Raw genomic sequence first — 13,616 nt, forward strand, 5'->3', positions numbered from 1 at the left:
TCTGATAATTATATTTTTTCTTCATCCAATAAGCTGTCTGGGCATTTATTTGCAAATTGTGTTATTTCAACAATAATGTTGCTTTCTTCAGCTCTTTTGTGTTTGGCTATTCGGCTGCCAAATTTCCTTAAATATTTATTGACCTCAAATTTCAGAAGTTCCCAATTTGAACAAAATGCATCTCCTTATTGGCTTTATCCCAAAAGCTATAAACCCAGTGATTACTTTTTTTACTTCCTCATATAGTAGCAGTGAATTGTTAAGTTTCCAATAAGATCCATTAGTAAAACAACTTGTATTAGAGAATTTAATATTAACACTGATAGCTTTATGATCTGTTAGAGGAGTAGAAATAATATCAACTTACACATCATCTTTGTTAAACTCTCAGACAATAACCAGAAGTCAATTCTAGATTGACTAGACCCTGTTTTATTACTCCAGGTAAATTACTTTTTATGTGGAAATTTGGTTCTCCAAATATCTATTGAATTTATCCATACATTGTTTAAGATTGTTATTTACGTTAGGTCGACCTGGTGGCCATTTATCTATTGTTTATTTAGTATAATATTAAAATCTCCTCCAACTAATAAAATTGCATTTGGATATTTAACCATCCAACAAATATACTTTCTATGGATTCGAGAAAATTGTTATTTTCCAAACTGTTTTTATACCCATATAAATTTCCCAAGATTAAAATATTATCAACATATTTAATTACTTGGCAAATAAAATGTCCTGCAGGATCACATTCTGTATGTAGAACATCTCCATTAAATCTATTCTTTAAAGTAATTACTCCAGCTGAGTGTTCAGACCCATGAGCAAACCGTACTGAATTACCCCATTGTGAAGTCCAAAATGTTGTGTCTTCTTTAGTAGAATGAGCTGCTTGTACAAAACAAAAATACGCCCTAAACTGTTTGTCAAAAAGAAATAGAGCTTTCCTTTAATGTTATTTCTTAACCCCCATAGCATTAAACGAAACAAGTGATAAATGTGACATATAAGAATATTGCACAAGTAAAATGTCTGGTCAATCTGGTAAACGTTGAAATCAAAGTGGTATCGAGATCAGCAACGACTGTATAACTGAAGTAATTAAAAGTTAGAAAAATATATTTAATTACCCATGGTAGCTGCCTAAGCGTGACATCTCTCTTATATATCTCCGGATTAATATTAATATTACAAAATTTATATAATTATAATTATATAATATAATTAATAATATATAAAACAATCTGTAAATTATTTGTGTGTTAAAATGTTAAATACATATTGTTCATAGTTAGAGTTCGCAGCAGCATATTGGGATCCAGTTTAACCAGGAACTCAATTCTGAGAATCTTGAGAAAGTTTTGAAAGAAAATAATAAAAATAGTCCTTTGAAAACTCCTCTGACCCCGTAACCTCAGTTCCTTCAATAAATCCGCGGCCTCCGACAAAGTAAGTCAAGTCAAGTCAAGTCAATTTTATTTGTATAGCGCCTTTCACAACACACATCGTTTCAAAGCAGCTTTACAGAAGATCAGCATTAACAGACGATAAAACTGTAATGTCTATAAAGTCGATTAATCATCATTGTGTAATTTAGATAAAATACGATTTTTAATAGTGTTTAAAAATAATTAAATGATTATTGTATTAATAACCCCAGTGAGCAAGCTGTAGGCGACTGTGGCAAGGAACACAAAACTCCATAAGATGTAGATTAATGGAGAAAAATAACCTTGGGAGAAACCAGACTCACTGTGGGGGCCAGTTCCCCTCTGACTAACCCCACCCTAACCCTAATCCAGACTCACTGTGGGGGCCAGTTCCCCTCTGGCTAACATTATGAATGTAATGTAAATATTAATTATGTATAGGTAAAATCATGGTTTAAAATTTTTAAACTAAGTGTTAAGGGTCAGTGATTAAACATCGATTGTGTTTGAACTGTAAGATTAATGACCAAATTCTTTGAAGTCCATCTTGATTAATTGCAGAAGTTCACATAGATGCAATTGTCCTTGTTAATTGGCTGATGAAGGCTTTTGTTGGCAATAGTTAGTCTAAGCATTTCATTTCAAGATTGTAGTCCATAAATAGACCGAGGTGATGCAGGTTGGAGTTGGCATCATTTCATCCTCTGAAGTCCGTCATAATAGATTGAAGTGATGTTTGGCTGGCACCGGCTGCATGTAGTCATCATCATTCTGTGACATGTAGCAGTGGAGTCCAACATGAAGCAGGAATGGAGCTGGATCCAGCCGTTCTGGTGACCTCAGGATAGGAGTCCCGAGGTTGCGACAGGGAAACAAATAAAAAGATGTAAGCGTAGATGCCATTTAATTTATTGCAGAGTTAGAGATCATGCTCAATGTTTCTGGTTTCTGGTTCCGGCAGACCCAACTAAAGCAGCCTAATTGTGGGTTGGAGGATAAATTAGGTGTATGCCTGGCTAAATAGATGAGTCTTTAGTCTAGACTTAAACTGAGAGAGTGTGTCTGCATCTCGAACATTGTTTGGGAGAATATTCCATAGTTTAGGAGCCAAATATGAAAAAGATCTTCCTCCTTTAGTGGATTTTGATATTCTAGGAACTATTAAAAGGCCAGAATTTTGCGATCTTAATGAACGTGTTGGAATATAGCGTGGTAGAAGATCACTTAACTACTGCGGAGCTAGACCATTCAAATCTTTGTATGTAGTTAACAGAATTTTAAAATCAATACAGAATTTAACAGGTAACAATGTAACGATGATAAAATGGGGCTAATATGATCATATTTCTTGGTTCTTGTCAGCACTCTGGCTGCTGCATTTTGAACCAATTGAAGTTTATTTATTGATCTTGCTGGACATCCTCCCAGTAATGCATTACAATAATCTAGTCTTGAGGTCATGAACGCATGAATTAGTTTTTCGGCATCAGCAACCGAGAGCATATGCCTTAATTTAGCAATATTTCTTAGGTGGAAAAATGCTGTTCTACAAACATTTGTAATTTGATTTTCAAAGGACAGATTGGTATCAAATATAACACCTAAGTTCTTCGCTGTTGAAGATGATGTAACAGTACATCCATCTAGAGTCAAATTATATTTTAGCGGCTTATTTTTAGAGTTTTTTGGTCCAATAATTAGAACCTCTGTTTTGTCAGAATTGAGTAGAAGGAAATTTCTGGCCAGCCAATCTTTTATTTCATTGATACACTCTGCTAATTTTGAGAATTGTGAAATCTCATCAGGTTTTGAAGAAATATAAAGTTGTGTATCGTCAGCATAGCAGTGGAAACTTATTCCACGATTCCTGATAATATCTCCCAGGGGAAGCATATACATGGAGAAAAGCAGAGGCCCTAAAACTGATCCCTGTGGCACTCCATATTTTACTTTTGTTTGGTTTGACAATTCCTCATTTACATAGACAAAGTGGTAGCGGTCTGCTAAATATGACCTAAACCATGCTAATGCCACTCCACAAATTCCAACATAATTCTCCAGCCTATTCAAGAGAATGTCGTGATCTATCGTGTCGAATGCAGCACTAAGATCTAAAAGCACTAGAAGAGAAATGCAGCCGCGATCAGATGATAAGAGCAAGTCATTTGTAACTCTGATAAGTGCAGTCTCTGTACTGTGATGAGGCCTAAATCCTGATTGAAATTCTTCATATATACTATTTCTCTGTAGAAATGAACATATTTGGGAGGATACTACCTATTCTAGTATTTTTGACATAAACGGGAGATTTGAAATCGGTCTATAATTAGCAAGTTCTCCAGGATCAAGTTGTGGCTTCTTAATTAGTGGTTTGATAATTGCCATTTTAAAGTTTCTTGGGACATGTCCTAAGCATAGCGAGGAGTTAATGATATTAAGAAGAGGTTCTGATATTACAGGAGATACCTCTTTTAAGAGCTTAGTTGGTATAGGATCTAACAAACAAGTTGTGGCTTTTGATGTTTCGATAAGTTTTGTTAGCTCTTCATGACCTATGATAGCGAAGGATTGAAGTTGCACATGAGGGAAATTATTCGACACTGTTTTCTGAGGTGCTATGACAGATGATTGCATAATTCCAATTTTATTTCTGATTATTTCAATTTTATCTGTAAAGAAATCCATGAAGTCATTACTCTTGAGCTGTGACGTAATATCTGGTTCTGTTGAGGCTTTATTCCTAACCAATTTAGCCACAGTACTGAATAAACATCTAGGATTGTTGTGGTTATTTTCTATGAGTTTACTAAAATATGCTGACCTGGCAGCTTTTAGTGCCTGTCTGTATCCACAGACACTATCCTTCCATGCACCACGAAATACTTCTAATTTTGTATTTTTCCACATGCGCTCCATTTTCCGAGCTGCTCTCTTGAGAGCATGAGTGTGATCATTGTACCATGGTGCAGGGCTTATTTCTTTAATTTTCTTTAATCGAAGTGGGGCGACAACATCAAGGGTGCTAGAGAAGACTGCATTTAAATGTTTTGTTATTTCATCAAGTTCTTCTGGGCTTTGGGGTTTATTGAGTATATGAGATAGATCCGGAAGAGTATTAGTGAAGCTATCTTTAGTGGACGAAAGAATAGTTCTACCTGAACGATAGCATGGTGTAGATTGAGTAACATTAGCTGATTGCAGCATGCAAGAGATGAGGTAATGATCCGATATGTCATCGCTCTGCTGCAGAATTTCTATATTATCAACATCAACTCCATATTAACGAATTAAATCTAGCGTATGATTATGGCGATGAGTTGGTCCTGTTACATTTTGTCTGACTCCAAGAGAGTTCAGAATATCGATAAATGCTAATCCCAATGTATCATTTTCATTATCTATGTGAATGTTGATGTCACCAACAATTAAGGCTCTATCTACAGTAATTACAAGATCTGATAACAAATTTGCAAATTCACTAAGGAAATCTGAATAAGGCCCGGGTGATCTATACACTGTAGCAAGGGTAAAGGACGACAGAGATTTTTTATTTATATTTGTATTTGACGGTGTCACATTAAGCATTATTAGTTCAAAAGACTTACATTTATATCCTGTCCTCTGAGTAACACCAAACACTTCACTGTAAATTGTAGCAACACCTCCTCCTCGACCCTTCAGACGAGGCTCATGTTTATAACTATAACCTGGGGGAGTAGATTCATTTAAACTAATATATTCATCCGGTTTAAGCCAGGTTTCAGTCAAACAGAGCGCATCCAATCTATGATCTGTAATCATTTCATTGACAATTAGTGCTTTGGTAGAAAGAGATCTAATGTTTAGTAGCCCTATTTTTATATGATGTGTATTTTTAATTTGTTTGTTTTGTTCAAGTTTGACCTTAATCAAATTTTTTCTAAATGATTTAGTGAGGGTTTTGTGTTTGGTAGTTCGGGGAACAGACACAGTCTCTATGAGATATCTAGGTGATACAGTCTCTATGTGTTGTAGTTTATGTGACCTGTGTGACGTCTCAAGGCAGCTAGCAGACGTTCGGATTAACCAGTTTGTCTGCTTCCTGACCTGGGCCCCATTTAGTCAATTAATATCATTATTAAGTCTATGAGCCAAATTACTAGAGAGGAGAGTGGCACCTTCCCTGGAGGGATGGAGTCCGTCTCTCTTTTAGCAGTCCGTCTCTCTTTCCAATTGTCTATAAATCCTATTTTATTCTGAAGACACCACTCAGACATGCAGTGTAGTATATTTTTTATCAAGTTAATCAGGAGTAATTGATGAAAACATAGTTGATTTATACCACAGTTATGTCTGAGGGGCAAACATGCAGTTTACTGTATGTAAAGGCCTGTGACGTGATGAATATGTGCTCACATAGGTTTGACTATTTGACTGTGTGTGCAGAAACATAAATAGCATTACTTAGGGGGGAGAATTGATCTCTTCCAAAGGTGGTTCTGTTACTTCCTAATATGGTCAAGACCAGAGTCAATGAAGAGGATGATAACGAATGCATGTTTAAAAAAGTGTAAGCCCCACCTTGTTTGAGGAGATGTATTTAAGTAAAACCAAACCAGAGATGCTTCAGTTGTTGTTGGTACTGTGGTTTCACCGTAGGCAACTCGGCTTTATTGTGTGATAATAAAGTCTATTCTTCTGAAATCAAAACCCCAAAGATGCTGAGTGATTTTTCACAAAATTGGAATGAAAAACTACTACAATTGGCGCCCGAACAGCGACAGAAGAGAGCAGAGTCGTTACATCGTGGGCTGGCTGGAAAGGCAACACAAACAGGTGGCCACAATTAAGAGGTAAGCAGATTTTGCTTGTATATAAAAGTTTGTGTTGCTTGCCAGTTTGCCTGTGGTGGTAAGAACGCTCAGAAAGCTCTTCTAAACCAAAAAGGATAAAAAGAATAAAGGGTTTTGATTCCAGAAGAAATAATTGCATGCAATGATCTGTTTTTATTTACTGGTAGGGGTGTAGGTGCAATAGCAGTAAATAACTGTGGATAAAGTTTAAGAAGTAATAATATATTATAATGAAGGATAGAAAGCTACAGGATAATAATTAGAGGTCTTTTACGGATGCTCTGTAGGAAATTTATAGTAGAAAAGCTACAGGATAATAATTAGAGGTCTTTTACGGATGCTCTGTAGGAAATTTATAGTAGAAAAGCTACAGGATAATAATTAGAGGTCTTTTACGGATGCTCTGTAGGAAATTTATAGTAGAAAAGCTACAGGATAATAATTAGAGGTCTTTTACGGATGCTCTGTAGGAAATTTATAGTAGAAAAGCTACAGGATAATAATTAGAGGTCTTTTGCGGATGCTCTGTAGGAAATTTATAGTAGAAAGCTACAGGATAATAATTAGAGGTCTTTTACGGATGCTCTGTAGGAAATTTATAGTAGAAAAGCTACAGGATAATAATTAGAGGTCTTTTACGGATGCTCTGTAGGAAATTTATAGTAGCCTACGAAGCTACAGGATAATAATTTGAGGACTGCATAGGCAAAGAAATATTTATTTATTTACTTTGCGGATACCGCTCTGTAGGAAATTTATAGTAGCCTACGAAGCTACAGGATAATAATTTGAGGACTGCATAGGCAAAGAAATATTTATTTATTTACTTTGCGGATACCGCTCTGTAGGAAATTTATAGTAGCCTACGAAGCTACAGGATAATAATTAGAGGACTGCATAGGCAAAGAAATATTTATTTATTTACTTTGCGGATACCGCTCTGTAGGAATTAATTAATAAATATAAATAAGCAAAGAGAATAGGACTAATAATTGCGCAATTTAGTTTTTTGCAGCTCTGTGTTTATAAAGGCCTTGTGTTTGTAAAAAGTGTGGTCATTTCTGTGGTTTGTGAGAGTATCTTTATTTGTGTTTGAAAGTGTGTAAAGAGCAAGTGTGTATGGACGTGTATGACTGAGTACAGACATAAGCCCAGTACAAAGATTGGAATGAAAGCCTGTCTTGAGAAACTTTGGAATAATTAACTTTGATAAAATATAGAAAACTAAAAATGTTCCAAAATATCAGCCTGTGCTGCATAAATGGTAAGGGGTATATATGCAATTTACAGCAGAGAAAATATATTTGGGCTATTTTCAACCTTCCATCAATATATGGAGGCAGAGAAGAGCTGATATAACAGGAAGAAAAGGTACGTAATAAATATTCTGGTTGTAAAGTGGAGATAAAACCAATGATAAAGATATATAGATAGAAATATACATTTAATATAGATGTAAAACAAAATTAGGAAAAAAGAAATCAAAAAGTTAACTCACAACTGGCTGGAAAACATTTAGTCTTGGCTGTTCTTAGTCTAGCAGCTGTTAATTGAAATGGGCTAGAGCATAACTCCTAAACTAGACTGTAGCATAGAAATGTATTTGACTTCATGCAGATAATCTATACATTCAAGAGATATTGTTGGGTGTGTGAACAAGATAGAGAGACTTAGCTTTGTTGCATAGACAGAAAGTTAACTCTTAGCTTCTGAGGTTTTTTTTAGACTAGCAGCTGAAAAATATGCCAGACCTCTGAACTAGTCAGTCACAGAAGACAAGTGAACTTCATATAGAGAATTTGTGAAGTCAAAAGAGATATCTGTGCTTAAAGTTTAACCTTTAAAGCAAAGGGACAAGTAACAATAAAAAATTGAAATTGAAATAAAAAATTAAACAACTGTAAAGTAATTAAAATCAGTTTGAAAAATAAAAAAAAGGCAAAGGAAAAAATAAAATAATAAATAATGAAAATAAGAATTAAAGCTTTGAGTCCAGTGTATTAAACTGAAGTCAACTAAGTAATTGAAATTTAAACAAAGGTGTAGTTAAGATAAGTGTTGTTATATCACATACGGTAAAACTCCAGTGGAAATACTAAAATCTAGAAATCCACTGTGTAAAATCTCAAAGAAATGAGAAAGCAAAATAAATAAATAAATATTAAAAATATAATAAAATATAAAGTGACGTGAATTAACTTTGTGTATTAAAAAGTAAAGGTGAAAGAAATTGGGAAAATTGTTTCAAAATATTGCTGTTGAAGATTAGTGTAGAAGGAAATACATCTAAAAAATAAAAGATTAATTTATTTTCTAGATGTATTGATTTATCTAAATTAAGGGTGCTAAAATAAATTTTCATTTTTATATACCAAGTAAAAATGAAGAAGGAACAAGTGGAGAAATAAAAACTAAAATCTAGATGAAAACTGATCCTAAAAAGTAAATTGACAAACATATAGGAAATGTATTCATGTATGGGGTATAATAATTCAAATATTAGAAGAAAAGGAAAATGATTTAGAAAGACAGTTAGATTAAAATGTTAAAAAATCAATAAATAAAAAGATCAGAGTAAAATAAAGTAAGAGCTATATCCAGAAAATTTAAAATTCACTGAGGAATATGAGACAGGGCAGAGAAAAAGCTGAGAGATGCAGAGGAGGGTAAAAGGACAGGGTTCTTTTTAAAAATACCTCCCTATGTGACCCCAAAGGTCAGCTCCCAAAGGTCAGCTCCAAATACTTTAGATAGAATGTAGATAGTATTTCTCGTAGTGAGACCGGTAGTTATCAAAGCCACAGAAAATGGGAAAGGGAAATTAAAAAGAAAGATTTTGAAATTGGAATATGAAAAGTAAATCTTAAATGTGAAAATGTCACATTCATGTGTCTGTTTTATGTTCTGTCTAGTCCAATAGGACAGAATAACATTTTTAACAGTATTAAATTACACTATAATGTCTTGATATATACATTTACCCTGGATTATGTGTTTTATTTTTCATGTGTTTAAATATGTCTGGAGAACAATGTACATGTGTGTGCAACTTTATTGGTGTAAACTTGATCAACCAACAAAAATAAGACAGATAGGGTTTTTTATTTTTGCTAGGAATGTCTGACTGGAGAGATTGAGTGAAACCTAAGTGCTCTTAATAGAAACCGATCCTGCACTCTGTAAGGAGAAAGAGCAGGAGGGGCTCAACCTGGTGTCTCTCATGATGTCTCTCATAATGTCTCTAGTCAAACACAGGGGGCCCCCGAATTTAGGAAAAAGACATAGCAGATTCTTTTGAGATTAGATATTTTTCTTTTATTTCTTGTTTTATATATACAGTGTAGGCATTGGTTGATCATGGGTACACTGAAAGTTGTCACTGAGACTAGAATTAAAGAAAATAAATTTAAGAATGATTTAAATCATTGCATGTTCTCTACATTTCAAATTTACTCTTGGGTTTGGTATATGACCAGTCATGCTAGATAAAATTGAAATAAGTCCCAATATGTGGTGTATTTGATTGAAAAAATATTGATAATGCTAAGGAAAAACTGGAAATTGGTACTGGGTGAAACTCATAGAAAAACATTAAGATTAAATTGAATATCATGAATAATTTGATGTTCATGTGTCTATTCTGTGTGAAATTGATGCTAACTGTGTTTTACTCTCTCTGTTGTCAGCATTGTGTAAGTCATTTCAATAACTCATTCTGGAACCAGTCTCTCACCATTGCAGATTGCTGGGCCAGATGATTTATTGAAGAAGCTTATATTACAGGAGACAGTCCGGAGAAAAGGAAAAAACTGAGAAATACAGTATGTGGGCTGTTATATGATTGGCCCTCCTACTATCATGAATGCTGGTAATCATTACTGAATTGACATTTCAATTGTGGATTCAAATTTCTCTTGATAAGTTGATTTCAGTCATATATAACTAATTGGATGTTTGATTCTCCAAATGCCATCCATGGGTGCAATATCCATGTCGAAATTGTTCTGAGGGTCTAAATTTCAATCCAGCATCTAATTGCGAATTTGTTGATATGAAGGTTAAATATAAAAACTTAATGGCAAAGTAAGAGTAACATATTGGATTGTTTACTCCCTAAATTTTCCAAAGACTACCCTCACTTTAAAGAAAAAGATTAATCAGTACTACAAGGAGTTAATTAAGTGTCTATTTCTAGTAAGCTATTTTTTATTTTAAGTTAAATCCATGAAAAAACTGTTTTAAAGGTATACAGTTTCTGCACAGTGACATCTGTCTCTGCTATTTAACTGAATAATTGATCATGAAATGCTGATAAGCATAAGACGATAATAACTGAAAAATCATATTATTAAAAGATGATAACATTAGGATATAAAAATGAGACTTGTAAGAAATTCAAAGGACATAATGTATTTCACTGATCAATTATTGCAAAACACAAGATATTTGTCTGAACTTCCATTGTGCCACTTTACTATTTTATTTTGTTTAGAATCTTTCATTTATTTTCTGTTAATTTAAAAAGGTAATTTATGTTGGTTTATTTGACATAATGAAAGTTCCTTCTCCTGAGAAAGAGTAAGAAAAGGGAGAAAGTAATCATAAGAGAGTTTATTGATTTGAAACAAAAACTTAAATTTCTCAATGGTCTGAATACAAATGCGCATTAATTGTATTGCGCGAGGAGGGAAGGGATAAGAGAAGTAGAAATTCTAGAAGTTTTCTTAAAGATGGTTTACAATGGCAAAGGTTGAAAGCAGATAATATAATAAAATATATTTGATTATATCATTTTATTAAATTACATTTATCACTATTCTCTGTTGTAGAATTACATAAATGTGTTATTGTGATTTTCTAAGAAAGAAAATGGGCATAACTGTAACAACAGTGTGAAGGAGTGCAATCTCTCCCTCAAATTCTTTCCCTCTCGCTCTCAGTTTAAGTTTTTAAGTGGGCTAAAACCACATCACTAAATTGTTTTATTTTCTTTTGATTTTATTTTCTTTTATATGGAAAATGATGTGACACTAATCTACTATAAACCTCGTCACCACGACGAGCAGGGAGGGGACCAGAGCATATTACAGTCTCTGACATCGTTTTTGCAAATTTGCACACCTCTTTAACATTATCTTTAGTGATCTCCGACTGGCGAAGCCGGACATCATTAGTGCCGACATGGATAACAATTTTAGAAAATCTACGTTTAGCATTAGCCAGCACTTGTAAATTTGATTTGATGTCAGACGCTCTGGCCCCCGAAATGCAATTAACAATAGTGGCTGGAGTCTCTATTTCCACGCTCCTTACAATAAAATCACCGCTAACAAGGGCTCTTTCAACATGATTCTCAGTGGGTGTATCACTGAGTGGGGAGAATTGATTGGAAACCCTAACAGGAACGGGAGAGTGGTGTCTCTTTGCTGAACGAGTATGCCGCCGAGACGTCACCCAAACGCCCTGCTGCAGGGGCTCTATAGCCGGAACCAAAGTGTGTGTGTTGCTCTCTGTAATGCCCGCATCCGAAACAGTCTCTACCGGCTTCTCTTTCTCACTGACCTCTACTAGCGTTCGGATGCGAGTCTCTAACTCATTAACCTTCTCCGTCAGCCTGACTAATTCCTTACATTTATCACAAGTGAATCCCTCACTGCTGACGGAGGAGGCTATTGTAAACATGTGACATGCAATGCATGAACAAATAACATGAGCTGATGCCATGACTTACCGCAAATTGTTCGTTGTTCCCGAGCGGTGAGTGTTTTGAGATTGATTTGAATCCCTCACAAAATTGTTTGTTGTTAGTGGTGGTTGTTCTTGATAAGCGGTGCTTTGAGATCGATGCAATAATCTGTGTACCGCAGAGGAGAAAAAACGGGTGCGCGCTGAAAAAATGCACGCAGTTTAATCGCGATAAAAATAGAACGCGGTTGCAGGTGGAATATGCGCGCAGTTAAATCCTGATAAGAGAATAATAACTGAAGACCTGATGCGTGCTTAAAAATGGCAGATCTTTAAGGATTAAAGGCTACAAACACAGACTCTAGCTAGGTGTCAGCAGCAACCGGTAAAATACACGCAGATGAAACGGGAGAAAAGCGGAAGGATCTGAAATGCGGTAAAATGACAAAGGATATAACTATGAACGATGACTATAACGTTGAACGTATGAGAATAAGCAGTGCTAAGCAGGCCACAAACAAACTCTCGTGCAGCGTGCGTGCGTGCTGTGCCGTCAGCAACAGGAAGTCCAATCAAGTAAGCAGATTTGCCATAATCCCGCGCTTTTTTTATTAGAGGTCACAACTTCTGTCTCCAATCTCTGTCCTCCTTCGTCAGTTCCTGCTTAAACTGCATGCCTTGATTCCGGAGAAACTCGCTGCTTTTAGCCGCCTTCCATACTGCATCTGTGAATCTCCTGACAGTGAACCGAATGATTGTTGGGTCGGGTCTTGTCTCATTAGCACGTTTGGTTCCCAGTCGGTGAGCGACATCAATAGCATCTGGTAGTTTCGCAGCTTCATGTGGCATCACTTCTTGGCATATGCGGATAACCTCCTCTCGCACATTCTCTTTGGTCGTCTCTGGCAAACCATGGAGCTGCAGGTTCCAGCGCCTTCCGTCCCATTCTGAATCCATTACCCGACTCATACACGCTCTAGTTGTTTGTTCGCCCCTGTCCAGTCGTTTCTCCATATAAAGCATTTTGCTTTTTATTTCTTTTATTTCCGCACAGGCGGTTTGCACCATCGTTTCCAGGGCATCACCTCTTGTATTGATCAGATTTAGGCATGTTTTCGGGTCAAAGATATAGATAAGGTACTGTACAGTGGAGCAGTAAAACAATGTTAAAAATGAATGTTCTGATTGTAAATTCTGATTGGATGAGCCACATTGGAAACTGTTGTAATATAGATGATATCTGCCTGTGACAGCACATCAGTTGAACTCTATATTAAATTTTCTCTCTGTTTTTATTGTTTAGTTCATCCAGTGTGCTTTTGTTCATTGTGTATTTTCTGCTTTGATGATCCTCATATTTGAGTTGGCACAGGTTTTACATCAGATGCCCTTCCTGATGCACCCCCAGTGTCTGCAGGACTCTCACTCACACCTACAGGGGCAATTTAGAGTCTCCAATTCACTTAACCTGCATGTTTTTGGACTTGTTGGGGAAACCGGATCACCTGGAGGAAACCCACAAGAACACGGGGAGAACATGCAAACTCCACACAGAAAGACCAGTTGAGCCGGGACTCGAACCCGAGACCTTCTTGCTGTGACGGGACAGTTCTGACCTACTGACTTTTAGTGTTATTTCATGTCATGTATTATTTTATATTTT

At 35.6% G+C, this 13,616-nt stretch overlaps 1 protein-coding gene across 3 annotated transcripts in view; it reads right to left on the reverse strand.

The window, feature by feature from the left end:
* Positions 1-13,616, reverse strand: part of LOC127650627 (NACHT, LRR and PYD domains-containing protein 3-like) — a 710,662-nt gene that overhangs the window by 454,229 nt on the left and 242,817 nt on the right. The window lies entirely within an intron of this gene.

This window comes from Xyrauchen texanus, chromosome 10 (genome assembly GCF_025860055.1).
Source record: "Xyrauchen texanus isolate HMW12.3.18 chromosome 10, RBS_HiC_50CHRs, whole genome shotgun sequence".
Lineage (NCBI taxonomy): Eukaryota > Metazoa > Chordata > Actinopteri > Cypriniformes > Catostomidae > Xyrauchen > Xyrauchen texanus.